Below are 20,060 nucleotides of genomic sequence, written 5' to 3'. Positions count from 1 at the left end.
GGGTTTTTTTGTTTGTTTGTTTGTTTGTTTGTTTTTTTTAATGTATTTGGAACATTTTTGAGGGGTGGTCACAGATACTCAATTTTCCTTGAAAGAAGTGGGTTGTTAAATGTTTTATTCCCAAGGCTACCTTAGTGTTCAAGTCTTTTGTTATGTATTTTGCTTTTTATTATTGCTTGGATGAAAGGTCCGAGGGGGCCCTCATGACACATAGGAATCCCACCAATCCCTAGCAAACAGCGTGGTGTTGCATTGCAATCCCCCATCTCCTTCGTTTTTGCAGTTGTTTCATTTCTTAAACTTCCGAGTTCCTCAAAAGAGTGTATTTCTCTAATCTGGGTGTGCTTGAAGTATGTCTGGTTCAGTGGAGTCTYTGTGCTTTCTTCACTGAATCCTCTGTGCTTGCAAATAATTTATCATAGTTAATAAGTGTCTTTCAAATGACAAAACAATGAGATGGTATTTTGGGACAGCAGCTGCATGAGAAATGGATAAGCAGTCTTTCAGAGGCTCTCTGCTTGGCTTGGTACACCTGTTCTTCAGAATAACCTGTTGGTAACACCTTTTGTTTAACAAGTGTTAGGCAGAAATGACAGCAAAGAGAATCCTTCATTATTCGTTTTTTGTTGTGTTAAATGCAGTGTTCCAGGAACAACTGAAGAATGCAGTGCCTGCAGRTGGCATCTTGAAATTAACCCAGTCAAACATTGAAAATAATTTCAGATGTCTTTTTTCTGCTTTTTGCTGTGGTGGCTTCTAGGGGCATTGATTGTTTGCACCCCTGTAGCACTTAAAAAAGCCCACCAAAAAAGCAAAGCAAAACTACCAAAAATAAACAAATGGAAAAAAAAAAGAGGCAAAAGGTGTCTTGGAACACTTAGAACTAGCTGCCATTTCTGGCAAAGCAAGTCTGCATTAATAAGCTTGGCATTCATCATTTTATGGGTGTATTTTATTGTTTCTACATGTGCATTTGATTACCCAGAAGACCTTTAGTTTCCTGCCCTCTCAAGGTGGAAAACCACAACAGTTATAACCATCAGTGTAATCGGACATGCAAACAGTGACCTTGAATATGTTGGACTTGCTTCCTTGCTTAATTTGGGAGCCGCTGGTAAAAGCCATTCACATAAAACACAAGTTTGAAAGCAACGAAGGGGTCTAGGGGAAACAAGTTACGAGCTRCACTTCACATATTTGCCGTTAATGAGTTAATACTGTAAATCTTGTGACGAAGGAACAAAGGCTATTTGCGTCAAGAGTTCCCATGTTGTGTATTTAAACCGAGTGAGGAAGAAGTCCTGTGTGTGAACAATAGCACGTGGTGATGGCACGGGCTGTTCATCTGGTGTGGGCTCATCAGACCGGATTGTTACCGAGTGCTGTCAACGCACCTGGGAGGAAAAGATGTGTGGCATTCTGCAAATGGACATGCTCGTGTATTACTCTGGGAGCTTGGAGGGTTTTTTTATCCTTTGCACCGTGTAAAGGGCCTCTCTGTAGCTCTGTGCCCTTTGCATCTGCAGATCTCAGAGCCCACTGCAGCTGTGGAGTGGTCCATGGTTGCTCTCTGTTCCAGTCTGTGACCACGGTGGATTCATGTGTGTCTGAGCCCATTCTTCTCTGAGCCACTGTGTGCATGTCTCTGCACCTGATGAACTGTGTAAAAGAGGAACTCGCTTTGAGCCCACGATTTCTTTGACCAAAAATCAAAACTGCGATGAAGACAGCTTGAGAGACTGAATAAACAACACCACATCAAAGAAACARAACTAGATGAATTATTTTTGATTGCCTGAAAGTTGCATTAATTCCCCAGATATACTGGATATTGTTTCCAGAGATACCAAATGATGATCATTTGTGGGCATCCCCTTGGACTATATCTGCATTTATTTAACCCATCTTGAAGACTAGTTAACTCTAAAATATACTGTTAGCTAATTCAAATTCAAGACACACTGAAAACCTCCAAATATCCACCTGCTGAATATTCTCTTATTAAAAATTTCTGCTTCTCTTTTTTTCCTTCATTTTCATGGGCCATGAAAAATATATTGAATTGGACATTTTTCCACATTTGCTTGTTCCTTTTGCAGCAATAACAGATCAGGAAAACAAAACAGGAAGAAAGTGAGTTTAGAAGAAAAAAATGGGTGAGGGAGAAAAGAACACTCTCGCTAGCCACTTCCCCCTAAAGTTATGGTAGAATTTGAATTCCACAGCTTTTTGAAAAACATTGTGAATCTCTTGGTAGGATTTGATCACAGCGTGTGGTGGGATATCTCAAAACATGACAGAGGMAGACCCTGGAAGCTTGGAAACCTAACTACTCTTTAAGATCTTTTGGTAGTGTCAAAGGAGTATTGAAATGTTTGTGACCTGATAGAATACCAAGCTGATCTTCTCTGGAAGAATAACTGGTAGTTTGGAAATTCTTGATGCAGATTCTTTTTTTAACCCCTGCATGTTACCTGACAGCTCTGTCCTGTTTGCTCTCAGGCATTTTGTGAGGCCTACTGGTTAAACCACATTATATGAACTCTCTTTTCTTTAGCTTGAAGGTCTCATTTTTAAGTGTACTTTCTTTTTTTCTTTAGTTTTTCCCCCCACTCTTAAACTTCAGTGTAGTGGTAATTGTGATGAGTTGCTATAAAAAATGATGTCCTTCTTAAGAAAAATCTCAAACCACTTCCTACAAAATTAGTGCATGTTTTTTTCTTTTCTGGTCCCTATGAGGACCGACAAAGACTGTTTCACATGGGAAGAACAAGGGAGTGACTATCACTTTCATACTATAATTTTSTTGGGCTTGTGGACAAAAGTAAAAGAACCAGTGACTTTATTCTCATACTAAATCTAATGGACCCATTCACGCAGAGAAATCTCTCTTGGTAGAAATAAATTTTCCTTTATCAGTTCCCAAAATCTATGGGAAAAGTCTGTTAGGATTTTTTGGGACTTGACTGACATCTTCAGTCTTGAATCCTCTGCATTTTGCATGCTAAAAAAACGTTAGAAGTTGCAAAATGCCAGCTGGGGCGGACAGGCTTCCGGATTGCATGGASACTGATGAGTTACTCACAGGATTCCTCCAAATGTCTGATTTAAAGGGAGTAGGTGTTGTGTCTTTCTCTCTGATTTTTGGGTTCTTGGAATTCTTTTGTTGTACCGTGTCACCACAGAGATATGAAACAACAGGATTTTATTCTTTTCGAAATGAGACAATTAGTGGGACTAGTTGGRGAAGGATGAGGCAGGGGCTGCCTGTCTTACCATGGAAAATTTTTACCTCTCACTTAAATCTTCATCTGAACTGTATAGAACCAGACAAGGATGTTCAAGTCTATTCTGGGTCAAAGYCCAGGAAACTTGTGAATCTTTTTTGCTTGCATTTCTTTAGAAAGTATGCCGTGAACTTTATATCCTGAAGAGTCAATTTCCAGATGGTTTCAGACAGATGAATGTTGTGATGCAAGGGATTTCCTTTTTCCTGATTGCTCCGTTGTTGGCTTCTTGCCCTCGTGTCTGTGCCCTGGTAGATGTAGCTTTTGCGGGTGAACTTCAGTGAAGTTGAATGAGTGCAGTTTGTGACAGTCTTAGCTACAGCAGCATGCTGAAAATGGGGGTGTAGGCTGTGATTTTTTCAGCTGTAGCATGGAGAAGTCTCTGCTGTATTCTTTTGATTTGGCTGTTTTGAAGATGGGTGTGACATTTATCTTTTTCCAGCTGTCAGAGGGACTCTTTACCTGAGTGACAAATCGCAGTGGCACAGTCCATCTCTCAGCGCCCTCAGACACAACATGTCTGGTCCCATGATCATGGATGGGATGAGTTCTCTCAAGTCATCCCTAACTCAGTCCAGTTTCCTTCCTGGAGGTGTATCTCCTCCTTGAACCCTGCATTCMAGCAAGAGGTCAGGGAGATGTTGCTTGTGGAGTCTGAGGCAAAGAGGGCATTGGGTGCATTAGTTTGTCTGTCTCTGTGCCATCAAATCCCCCGTTCACTGAGCAATAAGCCTGTGCTTCCCTTTTGCAGTTTTTTTGCTACTAATGTAGCAGCAGGAGCTCTTCCGGATGCCCTTGGCATTGTGTCCAAGTGTCAGCTCTAGGCAAGCTGTGGGAGCCTATGGCACCTGGTGTTTGCAAGTGTCTCCTGTCCAAGCAGTAACTGGGCCTGACCCTGTTTAGTTTCCAAGGCTGCTGATGTCTCGTGTGTTGAGGGTGATGAGATGATGTGGTAATGAATGATCGCAAGAGGTAAAACTTCAAAAACATTCTATGATTGCAGGGAATAAAATGATCCTTCAGTTTCTAAAGGAAGTGTGTGCCTGCATATATGTATGCTGTGGTTTCCCATTCAGGCTCTGTACAGTTCCACAAACCAAGGTGTCTTTCACCTTCTGAGACTGGAGGTRTGTAACTGAGGAAAGAGAAAGTTTGACTTGGGACACTTAGCCGAATTTAGAGGTACACAGTAATTCCTGTAGAGCTTAATCTTCGATGGAACAAATGGTTTGGATTAAGTTTTTAATTCTGCTTTTCTTATATGCTTAAACACACAACAAATCTAGCTTTAAACTTCATTCTGAGTGATGACAAGGCRGTGGTTAATTGTTCTGTATTGATGCTACATGGTGTGGTAACAATTTAGAGTGGTGTATTATCATACACTGAAGTGATTGCAAGTTACTCTCTCTTTGTATGGTGTGCACTATTACCTGTGAATCTGTATTTGTGTTGCTTTGGATTAAAGATAATCTTATCACTGACTTGGGTAAAATTCCTACAGTGCTTTAGCTTCTCTCCTTTGTTCCCCATCCTCCARTATAAAATTGGAAACCCCAGTCTTCCTGTCCTTTACTTGAAGTAAAACACCTTTGATATTTCATGCTTACCCTTGATTTCCTGTGTACCTGACAGGGCTTTGAAGATCTTGGCACTCTGGATGTCTTAGGGTTTGATCACTGCTYAAATGCTCATTTCTTCATTGCCAAGTTGCACAACTTGATCAATGTTAACAAGGCCAGAAAGAAATACTGAAAGATTTGCCCATCATAACATTTGAAAGATCACACAGGTTTATAATAAGCAAATGGAACCTCAGYCTTATAATAGGTAGAAGTAAATTTATGTCAGTCCAGAATGCTCATCTGGGGATTTGTCTTGCTGCAGAGCCTGAATGSTGCAAAGGGATCTGTGGATGTGCCCACCACTGTGGTGTGACTCCTCCTCTTTGTGCAAGTAGAGATCTCTGCTTACACAAAACCCTGACTGAAACAATGAGCTTGTGTGCTCATTAATTAATGAATTAATTAATACCCCCTTGGTATTTGGGAAGTTAATGAAATAGAAATGGCTTCTTCAAAGAATGGTGCACTTCAGCCCTTTGTTARCTAAATCTCCATGTATCTGTAAAGTAAAAAATCACCTGTCTACAATGCTGCACACTTGTCTCTGATAGAAAACTAGCTTCTTCTCTAATGCTCAAGCTGTTACTTGGGTTCTTATCTTCAACACAGATTCTTACTATTTAGTATGAAATGTAAGGAGCAATAGAGGGTTCTGGGTGCCTTTTGGCATATAAAACTTAGGTAAGTTATTACATTTTGTATTTAAGTTACTACTTAATTTTATCTTTGAAAAATGCAGTCTTGCTTTGCTTGAAAACATACATGCTGCTTCTATAAAGCACTTTTTTTCTTTTTGTATTAATCTTAATTGGATTTTTTTGCCCTTTCTCTGTTCTTTTATCAATACCAGTGGTCTTCCGCTTTCAGTCTGTCTGAGGTATAAGTTAGATGACTTTGGTTYTTAAGGCCTTCAGCTTACCTACTCTATATAATTTTCTCTATGTCGTAAGGCCAGCTTAGGGAGTCTTACCAACTTTTGTTTTTATTTTCACTCCTTTGACTGACATTATCAAGCAAATACTTTGGAGACAAAGCCTCCTTAAGTTAATGCAAATTTCTCACTATTGAAGCACCTATGTAGCTCACCATGATGAGAAAATAGAGAGATGGATGCTAAAAATGAAGGTGGGGACCTTTGGCCTGGCCAAAGCAGTTTCAGTCTTTGCCTCACATCCTCCATGCCCCTGCCCATTTTCCTTTGCTAGYAAATGAAGATGATAATTGCTCCATGGGTTGTTTCAGTGGAAGTTTGCATGCACTTAGGCGGTAGCTGGCATCCACTTCTTTTGTTCTTTTTGAGTGTTAACCTGACCAAAGCATGTTCTATCTAGCTGCAGGCTTGCAATACATAGCATGCAGTGTGCTTTCAGTAMAGGTCAGTCTGAAAGAGCAGGGGAGCCAGGAGAGATGAGAAAGGATATTGGGGTAGAAGTTACTCAGAGTTGTAATTTCTTGGTTCATAATATATTTTTGAAGTCTCAGACTTTAATGCATGAAAAGTTCATAGCTGGCGAATAAGAAGGTGGTAGAATTTAAGGAAAAAGTAGACTAAGAGGACTAAGTACTACTGAGTTTCTTTAAAACTTGTGCCCATCCCTGGCAGTGTTCAAGGCCAGGTTGAACGGGGCTCTGAGCAGCCTGGTCTATTGTCCCTGCCCAAGGCGGAGGATGGAGCCAAATGGGCTTTAAGATCCCTTCCARCCCAAACCATTCTGATTCTACAATTTGTTGATCTGATACTCYTTATCCCATTATCTCACTTAAAAAAATGTGAAAAGTTAGAATCTTATTTATTTTTATCTTTTTATTAACTTAGACAGCAAGTTCATTAATCATCACATCTCCTTGGGTCCAAGTATACCTTCCTGCATACAGAGGAAGGCCTGTTTGATTTTTTCAGCTSTGATCAGTGAAGCACTTTCTGAAGGAATTGATTTGAGGAAAACTTTTTCAAGCAAGGCCTGAAAATCCCATTTCAGAATGCAGTAATTTTTAACCAGAATGAATTGTTTTTTGAGCGCTTGCCTCTTTCATGTTCTTGTAGAGGAAACCATTCTGAAGTTTTTTAAAACGACTTTGACACAATTAACTTTGGAAGTGTGTGAGTAATGATATGTAATGAAATATGTGCTCTACCCTCATCCTGACCTTCCATTACTGGAAAATGTCTTCCTAAAATACACTGGAAATGCCTGCCTGAAATACTTTCTACAATGATTTGAAGTTTTTTGATCACAATGGAAGAAGCTTTTGACAAGCTGTGCAGCAYTGTAACCATAAAAAGTAGAAATCACATCCTTAGAAAAAAGTTAACTTTAAAAAATACCTGTTTAAGTGATCACACTCCTAATTATGTTCTTAACTAACTAACAAAATTAAATGAAGTTTTTATTCATTTTAGTGTAGCAATTGTGCATTCTTAAATGCATCAGTACCAGCAGACTTAGCTGGGACTTCTGGTTGCCGTTTGCTGGGTGTACAGAAAACTGCTGGGAATGGCACTCGTTTGCATGAGCTGTGGCTGTGACTTGCTGTTGCTTTGGGGCCATCTGCTGGAGTTTTCCCTCAGRAGCCCCGTTTCTCCCACACCTGGTTTCTCCAGACAGACATAATTTGTTTCTCCAGTGACCCTTTTTTTTTTTTCCACCTGACTCTTAGGAATGCTTCACTTGAGGTACTTTACATCCCCAAACTGTTCCTGTGCTCCTGTCTCTTGACCATGGTAGAAGCAGCAGCAGTTTATCTGACGATCTACTTTTAGGTAAAGGACTCAGCCTCAGAAAAAAAAACAACACCTTTCAAACAGGTGATTTGAGTTGTGTGAAAAGGAGCCTGTTTCTGGAACTCTRCTGTGGGAGTGACAATATTATTTTAATTTATGCTTAAGCGGCTGAGGTGAATGAGAAACAGGTCTGTCTCTCAGCCAGTTTCAGCAAGGCACAAAAGCTTCATAGATAACTTGTAAAAGTTCAGGGGTTGTTGTTTCAGATAAAGAAGCTTCTCACTGTTCAAAGTGATTGTGGGGTTTTTTGTTTGATTTCTTTTTGGTTTTGGGTTTTTTGGTTGAAGTCTATATTATGAARGAGTTCAATGCTCAAACAAATATTTTGTTTGCTGGTGTGCCCCACTTTTTATGGATCTGCAATACTGGATTCTTCTGAGCTCAAATGTAGGTCTGGAGCCAGAGTCACACTAAGAATAGCTTTTTTTTTTATTGCAAACACTGTTCTCCCATAAATCTGTGTCAGAGATGGATGATGTCAAAYTGCATCCTTATTCTCAATTAAAAATTGATTAGGTTATCTCAGAGTAGTATGACTTTATTTTGGTGTTTGTTGAGTAGTGAGAAACAGAGTATAAAAGGAATTCTGGAAAGCATTAGGTTTATAAATTAGTTGACCTTAGGGCCAATTTTTTTTTTTAATTTGAGACCAGTGGTCTTTTCAAAAAGTGATTGTTTYTTGGACAAGACACCTTGGCATTTACTTTTTTCCTTAGTTCTTTTTTGAWGGTTGTGGCCCTTTGACCAGCAGATAATCAAAGTCTGTGTCACCATACACTSTATTTATAGAAGAAACATTAAAAAAAAAGAAAGAATATCTAAGAAGCATAAAAGCAGGAGGATTTCACTGGTTTTGGCTGTCTGACATTCAGGGTTGCTTCAGGTGAAAGTCAGACGTAGACTGCRTAGAGCAGGAATCTGCCCAGCAATTCCTTGGAGAAGGAAAAAAGGAGTTCATAGATTAAGAAAGCTCTCTTCCACACGGTTTTTTTTTTTCCTTTTAATTAAGCGTATCCTGTTGGCTGGTCAAGAAATTAATTTGCTCCATCAGATTATGAAACAAACGTTATGTGCTGTGCACATTASAGATACTTTGTTATTTTCCTCATCCTGCTGCCAAAGACTTTCCAATTAGAACAATGCTTTTGTTTGTACTGACGAAGGTGAAACTGCAGAGAGAAGTATTMTCCAATGGCACAGGTGCCATTTCAATAATGGCTGTAATCAAACTGTGTCCTTCAGTCTTCTGCACTGATGACTTTGGTGTTCCTCAGCCTTCTGCAGCTTTTGAATTGCTTTGCGTCTTTAAAAACAGTATTAATCATTGCAGGTCAGGTTTTAACATTGATAAACAGAAAGAGTGACCCCTGTGMCCCCTTTGTCTCCAATTACTCCTTAGGATTTCAAGGAAATTAAGCCATCTTAAAAAAAAAATGTCTAATGGTCAGGCCTGAAATTCTGACTTCCATAGGACTAAGCTTGTTTTGAAAAAATTCCATTTAAATTAAAGATGTGCCTTAATCTGGGCAAGCCTGTCTGTTGAATAATTGGGAAATAAGAAGTAAATATTTCATCAAAGCAGCAGTTTCAAAATGGAGGTAAATTGATTTTATCCTTTGTCATTTTCTTTCATTTGTCTTGTGACTTGCAAGTTGACTAGTATGTCCTCAATATCACAGTTTTTGCTTCTCAGTTATTGTGAAATTTGTCAGCATAGAATAAGGATCCTGAATYTTTTACTTGACTAACTTTGTAGTTTATAAATTCACTAGAGATTGATTGGTCCGAAACAATTAGTATCTAACTTGAACGGTATGTTCAAAGGGGTCAGTGCTTTAAGTTAAAAATCTGTTCAAAAGAATAATGGCTGAGTTCCTGAATGATGAACACACCTGGAAATCTGATCCTACATTGAAGGATTTTAGGGATTATTTGATGCATGTGAAGTGTAATGGTTTAATTATGATGCACTTTCAGAAGTGCTTTTAAAATTTTAGGCTGCTTTTAATAGTTTTTGTTATAACCATAGAAATCCTTTTTTTTTTAAACAGCAAAGCATAAAATTCGTGATGGGATTTTATGGTGTTTCTCTCTTAGCTTTCAGCTCTGCTTTTTCTCTATTTTTCAGTGCTACCAGAATCTACGGGATGTGCTTCTAAACAATAAATTCCCATGATTTCAAACTAAACTGGTAGAAAKAGTAGACCCCATGAAGCAAACAACAGCTAGAGGGTATTTTGTTGAATGCCATGGCTGGCAGTCAGTTGTGTGCCTGGAAGGACATACATTAGTGCAGTGTCACAAGATGACTGAACTTGACCTTGTGTTTTCCTTAGGGTTTTGGATGTTGTTAATACTCCTTTAAAATGACTGGTGGTTTAGGGCCAAGAGTAGTATCTTAGAACATAATTTTGCTCTGAGGTCATATGTTACTCAAATGGGTGTTGTTAATAAGTTGGCGGATCGTATCAATACATTTTAGACACATTCTAAACACACACTTGAAATGGCAGTTTAATCTCAAGGGCACTGAACTCTGACAGAAAGTCATCGTTTGATATTTCCTGGTAGTTTAGCCATGAAATGATGATTTCCAGAAAAGAACTCTTCAAGGTCTGCTTCTAATCAAGCCTTGCTGCCTTGTACCTAGCATTATGTATTACAAATTTATGTTTATCATTATTAATTGCACAGCACCACATATAAAACTAAATACATAGAAATATTAAAAGAAATATAGAGAGAATTAAAAAAAAGAAATATACAGAAAGAAATATACAGAGAATATATGTATTATGGTTTAATGTCATAAATTTTTTCTGCTGTTTATAAAGCCGAAAGGAGGTGGAATTCTGAAWTTTTTTGAGTCCTAAATTAATGTAATTTAATATCTATATCTTAATGTTGTAGATGTACTGTGTACAATGCAATTGAAATACAATTGAAACTATTTAATATTCAGGCTTTTATATATAATGCCAGGCATTGCAATGTTAGCAATTAACTGGAATTCYATTTATTATTCAAGTCGATGTGCGAAACAATTTTTTTTGCCTCTTTCTGACTTCTATTACTGTTTTCAGAAATGTATTGCATGTTGTTGGTAAGGACTTGTTAYGTATAGTTTGGATGCCCCAGTAAGAGCTGTAATATAAATAATTTCATGTSTATATTAACACAGGAATAGCAGGTGATGGAGGTGCTCTCAGGCACTGGATTTTGCTTCTTCATGCTGTCTTGAAGTGATATATCAGATTTATGGTTCTGTGGTAGCTTTCCCCTCCCRAGGCTGTGGCCTTCAGATGTGCCACTAAATGTTACCATCTCTCAAGATTTTTACATGAATGAATTTTGATAAATCCTTGTTCCTGGAATTACCTGACAGATTGTGAGATTTTGCTACAGGATAAATAGGGGTTTCTTTTTCCTGCAGCATTGAAAGACTATTCCCAGGAATGGTCAGATGCCTCGTGGCTTTTAGACTAGGAAGAGTTTGGGGAGGTGAAAAATAAAGTAGCTGGAGGCTATTACCCACTGCAGGTTTGGTTGTGCAGTTAATAGCTGATTATATTTCTTTTTGTTATGTTACAYASAGCCTCTGTTTCCTGATTAGGAGCYCTTCCTGTAAGGTTTGGTGTATGGAACACCTCACACCTTTGATTACCTCATCCTGACTTCTCTTTTAAGGAAGTCCTTTGCTAGTTGAGTGTTCAAGTTTCAAGTCCCATTTTGAAACCAAAGTATTTTGGGGACAAAATCAACTTGAAAGTCACTTGAATGCAGCCCTTAGAACTGATTACAATTGTCTTGAACCATTTTTTCTTAATGTTGCCTTGTTTTATTTAGGGTGGGAAAGTTCAAATGATACAGCAGAATTTTTAGCCTGGTGATAGACAATTGGAATTTCCACAAGCAGCTAACTTGACTGCTGGAATGATGGAAATAATTGTACTTATGCTTTACACCCTGGAAAACTGTCTATTGTGTGATGAGGGCACAAAGTTAAAGCTCTTTAAGCATAACATGGATTTCACTTTGGAAATGTAATCTGTTTAGGCTTTTTTGGGGAAACGGAGCATTGAGCGTTCCTGTATTTCATGGCACATATTTATAGAGATTTTTGTATTTGGAGGAAGGCTCTGTCACCGTAAAATTAAAAGCTGCCTGTGGCTTTCTAGATTCTCTTCATTTTTTTTGTCCAGGGGCACTTGAACTTTCCATCATGCTTAAAGCAAACTAAGAAGTCAAGTTGCCATAGCTTTCAAGCATTAYGTCTTTCCCTCAGCAAATACTTTCTCTGCCCTGGAAATGGAAATATGTCTGTTTGCTGAATTCCTCTGCTTTCACCTTAGCAATGTTAACCTGTCATGTAGTTTCTCTTCCTTGTTTCTAAGCTATAATACATTAAGAGTGCCATGTTTCTCCCCTCAGTGCCCCTAGAAAAGTGCAGCTGAGAGCTGAATATGGAAAAGCTCAAAAGATGATGACAAGAATGATTTCTGTGAAAGCATCTGTCAGCTCTACCTGTAAATAATTAAAGCAGAGGGTCATAATGGAAACCCTGGTGAGAGCACTTAGCCCAGCTCCAGCACTTTCTCACGGTCTTCATCTTACTTGCCAGCGCTGATGAAAGTGACTTTCAGGCACAGTGATTATAGTAGAAAGGAGCTCAAAAAAGCATTTGGGGGGATCAGGTGAGGAGGTCAGCCGGAGTTGCTCAGGTCTGGTGTCATTTGGGGCATTTGGAGTAAATCAAATTAAGTATGTGTCCAGGTCAGTAGCTTATTCTTCCCCATTCATATGCTTAYCTATCTGTCGATTTTTGGTCCCTTTCACTGTTTCACTCTGTTSACAACTGAAAAATAAAGGAGGCTGTCAAAAATATCTACATTGTTTGCCTTTTGTGGRGCTTTTTGACAGCTAGAAATGTGGGTATTTCTTTATGGAACATTTAGAAGCCTAGTCCTGGTTTATGCTGCAGCACAATTAGGATCCAGGTTTCCATGGACTAGTACATTACTTGTACAAGATTGTGGGATACTACCTTTCTCCTTTGGTGAAGAAAAACTGTTTCCTTCTTTTTCYTTGTTTTCCTTTTTTGGGGCAGGATAGCATCACTGCTTGGCTACCTGCTGTATCCAGAAGCTGGTCCCTAAGGAAGAACTCTGTGAGCTGAAAAGTTGACCAAGTCCAGTTTTCTGCAGCTTTATAAGATGTATATGCTTTAGAAATCACAATGCAATGCTTCCTGATCTTTAATGGGGGAGACATAGTGATCTGTAGCAGAACTGCTGTGACAATTGTAAATGGAAAAAAAAAAACAACAAACAAAAAGCCAGGTAATACACGGAGCTCTTGAACTGCTTTGACAGATGAAGCTAGAAAAATAGTGTCCAGCCAGCCCAAACAAGAGAAAGCATTGGAAGAAAACATTGTAACTTGTTAAAAGAAATATTATRTATAGAAGGAAAGTAATTATTAGAAGTATTTATTTTTTTAAATAGTATTTTATTTAGAAAGATTAATTTAGGTTTGATAGCAGCGAAGCAGAAGAATAGCCTAGTCTTGGCAGTTTTTCAGAAGCTATGTTTTATAGTCTGAGAACTTTTAGTAATTTTCTTTTAATATTTGGATACTAAATTATTTAAACTCTGATACCTTAAATCTGCTGTTACAAGAAAAGTGGGATAGTGATATAGTGACTGCTCAGACTCTGTAAAAAAAMATCCAACTACAAAAYAAATTTTATTTGTATTGTGGTACTCAGTTTCTAGAACATTTTTCTTCTCCATCATTAAAAGAACACTTCAGAATTGGCTGATAAAAAACGACACATTTTTTTCTAGTTAAGCGTGATGTAAAGAAAAATACTAAAATTCTTTTGATTTCTAGAATTGGGTGATGCCCTTACTGCACATGTGGACTCACCCCTTCTATGGTTGTCATGTTTCTGTGTTGAGGTTTCATGTTAATGATGAGGCACATTGGATGCTTGTTGTGAACCATCTGGGGAGCCCTGATAATTTATTTGCAGTCCAGTGGTTCACATCTCTTGGTCATGCACTTGCTTTAATTGTAGCAGATTCATTTTTCCAGTTTCTCACACAGAACCTATCATCTTTTTCCTGTTCATCCATCCCTGTTCTCAAAGGARCCAATACCTCGTTGCAGGATGCAATAACATTGCTTTTTGTGAGCAGTTAACCTTTCCTCTTGAAGCATCTTGACGTCTGGTTTGCATTTCTGCTGCAATCATACCCTTTGCCAAGACCTTACAGGCCTTTCCCGCAATAATTCTGGTGCTGTATCCTAAATGACTTTTGATTCATTGTGTGCTTTGTGCTTTGGTACGCTGCCCGTAATTTAAATCATTTTTACAGACTTCAGTCTCCCAGAAGAGCTAGCTAAGTGTGATAGAAGCCTTGCCTATTTGGCTGTATATTTAACCTATTTTTTGTAGTATCAGACTGCCCTGTATTTGATATGATCTTTCTTGTACAATAAAGCTGCTTTCTCATGTGGGAGCCAGGAGACAGCATTTCTTTGACTGGAGGAGTCTCAGAGCTGGTTAAAAATTATGCCATTGTTTCCTTCAGGAAGCACCAACTACTTCGCCTTAGGAGTTGGAACAAATACATATTAACAGGAAGCTCCATCTGATGGACCTAAGCTAACACAAACAGAGCATTTGCACTTTGTCTGTGGAAGGGTTTTTGATGGCAAGTTACAGCTGAGAWCAGTCTATGAGCATGACCTGTGCTGGCCATAACAGAGAGGAAGCGTKTGTTGGACAGGAAACTGTTGTAGCCGGTTCCTGGAGGGATTCATGCTAATCTGCATGAATGCAAGTGTGCTTCCCTTAATGCTGGGCATCCTCCTGCCACAGACAAGCTGGAAGATGGGGAGGGGCTGTACCCCTCCTTCCTTCCCTCAAGGGAACAAAAACCCCTCCCCTACCCCTCCTTCCTTCCCTCAAAAACAAAACAGAAGAAGAAAAGACAAATCTTTAGAGGAAAACCATGCAAAGTGCCTGCATGGTCAGAGATTTAAAGCCCTATTTTTATTTATTTATTTATTTATTTATTTTTAGAAAAATCAGCACTGAGGTACTCATCCATGTATTTATTCTTTTTTAAACTTGTTTCATCTTCAGGTATGGTTTGTGTGGATTCATGGTCTCTTCTAACTCCTTGCTACAGTGTTATTGGGTTTTTTTTTTCATGCTAGTGCATGAACAGCTGCAGTAGTAGAAAAAAGTGTCAAAGTTGGCTTAAAGTATGGGCAAAGAGGAATTAAGTACACAGYTCCTTCTTTCTAACCATGTACCTTCAGTGGACCATTCTCTTACAAACAGACTTTTTGCTTTTGAATGGAGTAAGTGATGGAGGACCTCTGGTGCCCACAAGCTGGGTAAYTAAATGCTCATTCAGTTTTCTGTTGGTAGTCTAGTACTGTGCTTTGGTATTCCATAGTCATGACAGAATTAGTGTCTTTTGAGTATTCAGTTCAGACTTACTGAAGGGTTCTGCCAAAAATCTACATATACAGGGTATTTACTTGGGTGAATTTTATTAAGGATGAAAGTTTTCTCTGCCTGGTTAAGTCCTGTTTCTTTTTTAAAAAACAACCCTGAGTTTCTCACTTAAAAAACCATCAGTTGGTATTTCTACTTGACACTATACCATGATGATGATGATCCCATGAAATAAATTTCCATCGTGTGTTATCTTCCTACCAATGCTGTTTTTGTTCATAGACTTCATTCTTCTCCTATTGTCCTTTTTTTTTTTACAAGTTCTACCTGTTCCCTTTCTTTCACATTTTCTTAGATTTTTCTTTCTCTCAAGCAATCCCAAAGTACCTTGAGTGAAAGAACAAAACCTGGTGCCTCGTTTTAGTAAGAAATTGCTTGATAAGGGTTAGTTCTGAATGTTTTCTTGGCTCTGTGGAAATGACTATGCAGTACTGTGTGAGCTGGTCAGGGATTTATGTTGACTTGTAGTAAAAATCTGAAGTTTTTCATGAGGAAATTTCTCATGTAAATTAAGTAAGGACSTACTTCTGCTGGCATGGAATGCAGCAGAATGAATGACAAAATTAAAGAGTGTTCTCTTACCTGAAATTGTCTATCTAAAGCCTCATTGCAATAACTGTTTGTTACCTGGAAAGCTGCATGAAAATATCCTTCTCTAATACCATTGACCTTTGAGTTCACCGTCTGAGAAGTGTCAGTACGTATAAGCCATGGGGATGAAAGATGAAATAATGATGCTGTCATATATTTTAATGAACTGACGTGAGCTGGATATGCAGCAGCCTTATAGTTTGCAAATCATGATGAACAAGATAAGAATCTGCCCAAGTTTAATCTGTACGCTGGTGTTGTTCCTTCTCAATGTCATCTTGTCAGCTCTTGTAAAGCTCTATGCTTAGAGAAGCTTAAACTTTGTATTACTTTGTTTACCTAAGAAATCTACCATGGTTAAAAGCTTAAAAGGAAAAAAAAAAGTAATTTACTCCGTGAAAAACCCCACAAACTAACAAAATTCCAGAAAACAAAGCCACCCTCTGAGTTAATGTAAGTGACTGAACAAAGCTGGACGTTCAAAGAAAGACGATCCAGTTGTGTAAAAATAAGGGCAGACAGAGATTCAAGAAGGGGGCTTAGGCAGAATGTTACCAAAGACATAGAAGCCCCCAAAGACATTTTCTTCTTTTACAGAATATTTCTCTTTTAGTTCCAGTCATTTTCTCCAGTAGACAGAGAGGATGAACTGCAACCAGCCGTTCACCTCATGCCAAACAAAAACAAAAAACAAAACAGATCCAGCAGTTACCCGTTAAAAGAATACTCTCTGTATGCAAGGGAACTGATAGTTGGTTATCTTCAAGATTGATAGCTGTCATAAATAAAATGGTTGGAAAAACTAGACTTAAGGCAGGTTGTAAGTGACTTTCAACAAAGAAAACTGTCTTGTCTTCCTGGAATGTTAGAGCTCAAATTGGGTTTGTATTAATTGAGCTGAACTTTGCATGCCCCTTCTCATTATTAAAATTTTTTAAGGTTTTAGCTCGGTTTAGAGCCTAATGGYGACCTTTTCCCGGTTTATGGAAAGACCCCCACTGGGAATATGTAAAAAACACTGCAAGAAGGAATGAATTCTGCCCATATTTTAGTACTGTTTTTGATGATAACAGCTGCATGTGCATGAGACTGTATTAATCTGGTGAGTAAGAACTTCCAGCGTGTCTCATGCACCTTTTTAAAAATGTTCTTGGTCATATCACTGGACATRTTTTATGAACCTTTATCAGTTCACCTACCTGTGACATTCACTAAATGAGCATTGTTATCTCTCAGTAAGTGGTTTATTGTTGCTTTGATCATTCTACACTTTGTTTCAAGCCACAAAAAAGACATGCTAATGTTCAAAAATCATAGTTAAATATAGAAAAAAGGCAGCAGCTCGGGCCTGAAGGCTGCACAGTACTGATAGCTGCCTATAATGTGCCAAGTCCCTACAGCTGCCACTGAGGTTAGGGAAAAAGCCATAGGTCTGTTCCATAAGTCAAAATATATCCTAGAATAGTCAGAAAATCACCTTTAGCTCTTAATACATTTCCTGTCTGTTGCTAAATATAGCACAAATGTTGGCTGGCCATGTTCCCCTGTCTGCTGAATGATTCTTTTGTGGAAATGGTCTGGCTTCTCAAACCTGTTTGAGACAAAAAGTTATCTAAACTGTCTGACAGACATAATGAAGCAAGACAAAATTTATTCTTTGTCAAATGTTTGCCCACATACACACACGTATGCACACACTCGTGTAACTGTACACCAGTGTCTGTGTTCATGCTTTTCCTTTTAGAGAGGGTGGTGTAGCACAGACGCACATCCCACATCCATTTGCAGGTTTGGATGTACAAAGTGTGACTGGAATGCTTCACCCTGGTGTAGTTTCATGGACTCCAAGAGATCATTTTGGGGTCTGGCTCTACTGGGTATGCGGTGCCTGGGAAAAGTGAGTTGAAAAGACAACCAGAGAAACTGGCTGTGAGTAAAACAGTGCTGCCTGAAAAGGGAACAGGTCTCCTTTGTACTAGTACACCAAAAACTGAGTCCATGAAAGAAAACATCTGATACCTTGGAATGTCCATGCCACTTTAACCGTGGTGTTGTGGTTTCACGTCAAGAAGTAGAGAGATGATCAGCTGCTTGCAAAATTCTTGGTGTTACAAGAAACAGGGCTCTGTTAGATATGATTTGAAAACATTTAGCTTTGTGGTTAAGTGCATCTACTGATGCAGTATCTGGGACTTATCTGTAGGCAAGCAGATGCTGTTCTGTAACCTGGGAGAGACAACATCAGTAATTTCACAGACTATCTCCTCATCAAGGCCCCATGATCACAGAGTGAGATCAGAGCTGGTAAAAGCCTGAACTCGTCGCTTTGCTGCGTCTCCTGAAGATGGTCGCATTTGTTCATAGAGGGTAAACAAGCAATGAGTTTCAGGARATAAAAGACTGGTGCTTTCCAAGAGACAAAGTCCTTTCTGGTGCTAGATTTTAAGAAATTCCAGTGTTCTGCTGTCTGTCTCTCCTTTAGAGGAAATATGTACTACACTGGAGTGGAGTCAGTTGCCCATTAGTTTATCTGATATTTACTGCTTGGATGAACAGTTGACATGCTTAGCATCTGTATCAAGAAAAGTAATTTTTTTGGACTTCCTGTTTTCTCTTTTACTGGTGCTCACTCCCTTCTTATACTTCAGAGGTGGAGGAGGAAGCCACTCACACCACAACAAAAACGGGGTAAGAGCTGTGTGTTAGAAGGCAACAAACAGTAGGCCTATGCCAGAGGAGAATACCATGTGTGTTTGTTTAATGTCTTAATTTTGTACCTGCTGTTCCTCATGCACAATTGATTTTAGCAAAATAGCAGTGCCAGTGTAACAGGGTTAGCAGCTTAGCTGTGGTGCTGAGCTGGCACCTTGAGAGTGTCATTTGTCTCATGCCAAAGAAACAGACAAAAACCGGTAGTATCTGACCAAACACCTTTGTTTTGCCTGGCATAATGTGTATTTGTGGTTATGAAGGTGTCTGTCTCATGCATCAGCCTGGAAAGAGCACAGCAATGAATTGCAGGAGTTTTTCTGGGGATGAAAAAAAATTAATAAGACTGAAATGGGACCATGTGTATGAAAACCCATAAAAGTAGGTTGTGGGGTGACTGGCACTTGGTGCAATTCTTAGGGCAGCCATCAATTTCTCTAATAGGATGAAATKATTAACYCCAAGTTTATCTTCCTCTTACTTTGGCATGTGAACTTGTAACTGTAGTGGTTATTAGTGTTTTGTGTTTGTTTAGGAAAAGGACAGAAATGGGATAGTCCTTGCTTTGTTGCCCCTTTGTGGTTTCATGTGTTGCCTGAGTTAAACTTTTTAACATGCCTACTACTATTAAGGGATGTAGTATTAACTGGCACTGCTCATCCCTTGCAATTCATTGTTTGTTTAGAAAGGGTAATTCTATGTATGCTGGACTTTGTGTCCAGAGAGCCTGACTTATCTCTGTGCAACTGAACCCATTTATGTTCACACTGCCGTGTGTATTGGTCTCATGCAATTGTGAGAATAGTGCAGATAGAAGGGCTAGACACTTAGGGAATATTTATGTTGTCTCAAATGACGGACTTAACTTCACATTCTCCTGCCTTGTCTGCACAGCTTATTTGTGCTWGAGAATGCCTGAAGTTAAAGATACAGAATAAAATGAGAAGACTTTAGAGATTAATCAAACACCCACATACTTATGTTTTGCTTAGGTAAAAGTATATTTTTAAATGGTGTTACTTGTATTGATAGGTATAATCTCTATCCTATTAACTGAATTTCATTATATATTTGATTTGTGTACCTAATCGCCTACATGCTTTCTCTCCACTATTTGGTAGTAAAATCTCAGAATTTGAACTCAAGAATCTCAAAGGTTGGACTTGATCTGCATGGTTTTTTCCAACCTTAATGATTCTGTGGTTCTGGCATATTTTTTTAATGCATGYGTTAGATTTCTATACACTGTATCTTGAAGCAATTGTTGAGCAGTTATGTCAACCTTARCCTAGTTTTGTTTTCTTGAATGCTTGGTCTTCCAAAAGATTCACCTAACGAAGTTCTCACTTCTGTGAATAAAGGTAGAGGCTCTGGATAACTTGAGCTGAGTTATGCCAGTTTGATATCCTATTTTAATACTTCTCTTGAGTTCAGTTTTCGTTCAGTTTCATTCATCACGTCAAATCTTTTTTGGTTTTGGTTTTTAGCTTTTGTTTTTGTTTTGTTTTTTTTTTTTTTTTTTTTTTTTTTTT

General features: G+C 38.6%; 1 protein-coding gene across 2 annotated transcripts in view; it reads left to right on the top strand.

Annotated features, from left to right (window-relative positions):
* The window catches only part of KCNQ1 (potassium voltage-gated channel subfamily Q member 1), a 323,629-nt gene that overhangs the window by 18,688 nt on the left and 284,881 nt on the right, over positions 1 to 20,060 (top strand). The gene's annotated exons all lie outside the window — the stretch shown is intronic.

Source organism: Malurus melanocephalus, unplaced genomic scaffold, assembly GCF_030028575.1.
Source record: "Malurus melanocephalus ecotype Western Australia unplaced genomic scaffold, MMel_1.1 scaffold_165, whole genome shotgun sequence".
Classification (NCBI taxonomy): domain Eukaryota; kingdom Metazoa; phylum Chordata; class Aves; order Passeriformes; family Maluridae; genus Malurus; species Malurus melanocephalus.
Note: the sequence above shows the minus strand (reverse complement) of the source record. Positions and strands in the feature narration are given on the sequence as shown.